At 48.2% G+C, this 5,389-nt stretch overlaps 1 long non-coding RNA gene across 1 annotated transcript; it reads left to right on the top strand.

Moving 5' to 3' along the window:
• The first annotated feature begins 2,023 nt into the window (after nucleotides 1-2,023).
• On the top strand, nucleotides 2,024-4,720 carry LOC147579851 (uncharacterized). Its single transcript, XR_015252219.1, has 2 exons — nucleotides 2,024-2,191; nucleotides 3,614-4,720. It is a non-coding gene; the product is annotated as an uncharacterized LOC147579851 (long non-coding RNA).
• Nucleotides 4,721-5,389: the final 669 nt, after the last annotated feature.

The following is a 5,389-nucleotide window of genomic DNA, read 5'->3' as shown; positions in this document are numbered from 1 at the left end:
TTGACACGCCCACAATAGCTCTGTACATGGGAGGACTGACATTCCTTATTTTGCGTCGTCTCCTCTCTTGGAGACAAGGGCAAGGGTGGCAGAGTGACTGAGCGCTTCTTGAGTACGAGGCAGTTTAGGAGCTGATCCACATGCCCTCACTTAGTATACAAAGACTAGATGTGCCACTCATTGTAATAACAACTGACCTTCAAACAGTGGTTTGCAGTTCCAAAGACACTTCTATGGAGGCACCTGGGTGGCTCAGTCGGTGAGCATCGGTCATGAGCTCATGGTTCGTGAGTTTGAGCCCCGCGTCAGGCTCTGTGCTGACAGCTCAGAGCCTGGAGCCTGCTTCGGATTTTGTCTCTCTCTCTCTCTGCCCTTCCCCCACTTGTGCTCTGTCTGAATCCCACTTCTGCTATGACTCGCTGTGTGGTCTGGGACAATTTACTTAAATTCTCTGTTAAGCCTCTTTCTTCAACTGCAAAATGGGGATAAAAAAATCATACCTATTTCCTAAAGTGTTTTTTTTTTTTAAAGTTTATTTATTTTGAGGGGAGGAGGGGCAGAGAGAGGGAGAGAAAGAATCTGAAGCAGGCTTTGCACTGTGAACACAGAGCCTGACGTGGGGCTCGATTCCACAAACTGTGAGATCATAACCTGAGCCGAGATATAGGGTCGGATGCTTAACCAACTGAGCCACCCAGGTGCCCCCTTAAAGTGTTTTCTTAAGAGCTTCGCTGAGGTATAATCAATACAAAAAGAACTATACACATTCAATGTGTACAGTTTAAAAAGATTTTTTAATGTTTATTCATTTTTTGAGAGGCAGAGAGAGAGACAAAGCATGAGCGGGGGAGGAACAGAGACAGAGGGAGACACAGAATCCGAAGCAGGCTCCAGGCTCTGAACTGAGAGCACAGAGCCCAACGGGGGGCTCGAACTCACAAACCGTGAGATCATGACCTGAGCCGAAGTCGGACGCTCCACCGACTGAGCCACCCAGGTGCCCCTCAATGTGTACAGTTTTATGATTTCAGATACATGCAAACATCCGAGGCCTAAAGTGGTTTCAAGGATTAAGTGAGGTGATACACGGGTAGCACTAAAAACAATGCCTGGAACATAATGATCCCTCAATTAAGGCGGAAATGATTACATTACCTCTTTGGGCCCTCAAAAACTTCCTGTCCGTTGGAAAGTCTTTTTAGCCAAGGCTCAAGAGGCTCAGAGAGGCTATTCAATGTGATAATGCGGTAGTAAGGAGCAGAAGCACTGGACCCCCTTCGATTCCCAGGCTTTTTCCCCACTCGGAATTGATTCCTCCAAGATTGTTGGTTCTGTGTTACACAAACCAAACTTTCCCACCACATCTCCTGGTGTCCACCAGCTTTGTCCTTGTGAAAGGACACACGGGGGATGCAGGGGAGTGATGGCAAAATGAACTCACCTTCTCAGGCCCATCAGGCTGTCAGGCCTGTGCCAAGCACTTCTTGGGCATTTTCCGCTTCATCTTCACCAAAAAACCATACCCTGCGTACTTTCAATAACCCCTTTGTATAAAAAGTGGGCCCCACAACCAATTAGTGACAGGAGCGGTAGCAGTTGGAGCAGAACCCAAGATCTGCCCAGGTTTACCCACAGGAAGCCTTCCATCAGGAGCAGTTTATCTCCGTGCAAAATTCACTGCACTGGAGAGACTCCCTTTTAGGACTCAGAAGGGACTGGGGTGGGGAGGCAGATGGGACGTGCCCAACGTTGACCCCTGGGGCAGCCCACTCAGCCTTCATCGCTGCTTCTCTTTCTTCCTCCCAAACACAGAGGCTGGGGCCAGGCTGACCACCTCCCCCCTCCACTTCAGAGGCAACGTAGCCTCTCCCTCAGAGAATTCCCAGTTCTGACCCAGTGTGGACCTAATCCCATGCCCTGTTACCATTTCTGACGGGGCACTTGCAGCCCTCTCTCCAGCCCCCCAGCCACCTGCCTAAAGGTTAGGCGTCTGCAGTTACCTCTTGCCTCTTGACACGGAAGTTCCCATGCTCCACTTCTGGGCCTCTGGCATGTTATGAGTAGAAGTTTTCTCTCATGCTGAAATGGAACCATTTCCCCATTCATATGCAGGCTGGATGTGGAAGAATAGAAAACCTCTGAAGAGGACACCAGGGTGGTTCAGTCGGTGTCCCACTTGATCTCACGGTTGGTGAGTTTGAGCCCCGCATCGGGCTCTCTGCTGTCAGCACAAAGCCAGCTTCAGATCCTCTGTCCCCCTCTGTGTGCCCCTCCCCCGCTTGCACTTTCTCAAAAGACAACCTCTGAGGGCTTGGCCTGAGCTTTGGTTTTGACGTGAGGAGCCTGGTGTCTTTTTTTCCCCTCCCTTTCTCCATCCTCCCTTCCTTCCAACCTACTTACATTCCTCCCTCTCTCCCCTCCGTCCCCTCTTCCTTCCCTCTTCCCCGGCTCCCTCCCTTCCTCCCTTTAAAGAGAATGGTGCTCTCCCTGCTGGGCTGCAGGTGCGCCAGGGGCAGAATTGCAACAGACAGCTTGAGCAAGCACTGAAGATCTTGCTACTCCTACCTGAAGCAGCCTCCTTGCTAAACTGGGTGAGCTAGGTTCCCAAAGAGCACTTTGCACACTTCAGGTGTCTTTGGTTTAGGGTGTGGATTTGGCTAGGTGTGACTGGTCTGCTCCTAATTTAAGCCACTGGTTGTAAATATAGGTCTTAGTGCCTATTAATAACCCACAGTCAGCACACTTGTCTCCTGTTACTCCAATTACTGCAACCGTGACCCCCTGTCTTCCCTGCCTCCCCCCTGCCCCACAGCTCAACATGCACAGGCTGAGCCATCCGGGTACCTCGTGAGCTGTAGCTGGGCCTGACGTGTGGCCCTTCAGTATATCTCCCTTTCTCTCTTCAGGGCCATGACGCTGTCACTAATAGGGGTAGGTGAGAAGGAAAGAGGAAAATAAAATAATATCAATTTATTCCAATAAATCTTGAAACCCTTAAACTTATAGCCCTGGGCTCCTTCCCATCATTAGCTAGGACAATAGTGGTCCTGGTTCTCAGAGGTCCCAAGGTCTGTGGTTTGGATAAGGAGCCTTTCCACTGGGTAGGATTGCCACAGGTGCTGAATCCACTAACAGCCACGGAAGTTTCTCTTTTTGTCTGTGAAGTCTCCAGCGCCCCCATTCTGTTTGCTCCCTCCTGTCGGCTTCTCTCCTTTTTATAACTTGTTGCCAAAAAAGAACTTGAAACTTGAGGTATAAATAAATAGTTCCACAAGTATTACCTGAAATGGGGATTTGAAACTTAAGAGGAACCAAAAGAAGCATCTTGATAGAGGAAAACAAGAACTCTAGGAGAGGGGCACCTGGGTGGCTCAGCCAGTTGAGTGTCCAGCTCTTGATTTCAGCTCAGGTCATGATCCCAGGGTTGTGGGATCGAGCCTTGCGTCGGGCTCTGCGCTGCGCATGGAGCTTGCTTAAGATCCTCTCTCTTTCTCCCTTTGCCCTTTGCACTTGCCCTCTCTCCCTAAAAATAAAAAAAATAAAAAAGAACTCTAGGAGAAACTGTCCTGGGTTCTATATCCTTAGTTACCAACTGGCCCTCTCTTGCCCACAGCTTCCTCTTCCATAAAACGGGGATGCCAATCCATACCTACCTTGGTGTAGAGGACGACACCAGATTGTTTCTCAAGATCTCTTCCAGCTCGGGAGAAACAGAGCTTAACAGATGAATGGCTGCTACCAGCAAGCTGGGGAAAAGGAATCCAGAGCCTGTGATTTCCAAGAGCCTTTGTGGTTGGTGCCCCTGAAACCAGACTGCCAAGTGTGGCCTGTGCAGCATGAATATGAGGCCCTGACAGTATCTGACAATACTAATATCATCCTCAGGCCCTTTTGTAAATTCAATCACCTCATAATTAACCTGTTATAATTCCACTGCTTCCTGTAGACATCGCTTCCTCTGCCTAGAGAATTCCTTTAAGACCTAGCTCCAAAGCTCCGCACACTGGGAACCCTTTCCTGACTATCCTAAAGACACACAGGTGGCTTCCTCTCTGGGTCCCGTAGGACTGACCCACACTCAGAGCCGCCAGCACTTTGCACTGCCATCTGCTCCCCTCCTGGATCATCAGGCCTTTGAGAGAAAGGACTTGGCCTCTTCATCTTTGTGGTCACAGTTCTTATATGTCTTCCTTGAAGGGAGAGAGATAATAGCGCTTATATAACTATCTCCCATCTATAAAGAGGTGGGACGATGGACACAAAGGGGTGAAGTGACTTACCCAGGTCAGTTGGATAATTGGCCTAACAGGAAGATCCAACCCAGTTCGGAGACCATAAAACCCTCGTAGGTATCCCTTACTGCTTCCTGTCATGTAGTAGAAAGCTTCCCAACATGGCACTGTCCTCCTCAGCTTCTTTCTCCTTTTTCTCCCATCAAGTTCAAGTTCAAATGTCAGACAGCTAAGATAGCTGAGTCAAGGGGCACCTGGGTGGCTCAGTCAGGTAAGCGACCGACTCTTGGTTTCCACTCAAAACATGATCTCATAGTTCATGAGATCAAGCCCCACACTGGGCTCTGTGCAGACAGTGCGGAGCCTGCTTGGGATTCTCTCTCTCTCCCTCTCTCTCTCTCCCTCTCTCTCTCTGCCCCTCTCATGTTCTTTCTCTCTCTTTCAAAATAAAGAAATAAACTTTAAAAATAAAATCAAATAGCAGAGTCAAGTCCCAAGGAAATGATAGTTTTAATAACCTTCCTTCTTTTCTTGTTTGTCTACCTCCTCTGACAAAGACCCTTTCTGGAGAGCTGAGGCTGTTCTGGAGGCCTCTAACGTCAGAGTCTTGGCCCTTTGCCTTAAGGTATGATCTTTCTAAGCTGCTACATGACCCTCTTGCCCAGTTGGCAACCTAGTGTAAGCCACAGCATAACTGGGGGCTCTTGAGGGCTCATCTGCATTATAATACTCTGCACCTCAATTTTCTTATCTGTAAAAATAGACATTCAACTGGTTGAGCATCAATTAGATGCCACCATGTATGGAGCCCAGAGCTAGGCATTACAGATATAGATGCAAAGATAAAGAGAATATGGTCTCTGCCTTCAATAAACATAAAGTCAAGTGGGAAAGGCAAGAATTGCAAAACAGATACCATGGCAGAGTCAAAAAAAGTAGATATGAAAGAAATACTCTTACCTGATTATGCCTATCTCATACAGTTAGGCCAAGAATTAAGTATTATTCAAGTATTCTTAAAGCGCTCTAGAAATAATAAGCAAATATTACACTATTTGGCTTCTGTACGAGACACCAGTTGGGTTGTCTGCTCACATCCCCCTTCCTTTCCAAGAACTGCTCTCATAGCCAAATTCATCATGTAATGGTACTCCCTC

Source organism: Puma concolor, chromosome B3, assembly GCF_028749965.1.
Source record: "Puma concolor isolate L17-30 chromosome B3, mPumCon1.1.hap2, whole genome shotgun sequence".
Classification (NCBI taxonomy): Eukaryota; Metazoa; Chordata; class Mammalia; order Carnivora; family Felidae; genus Puma; species Puma concolor.
The sequence above is the reverse complement of the archived record's forward strand: the minus strand, read 5'-3'. Positions and strand labels throughout refer to the sequence as shown.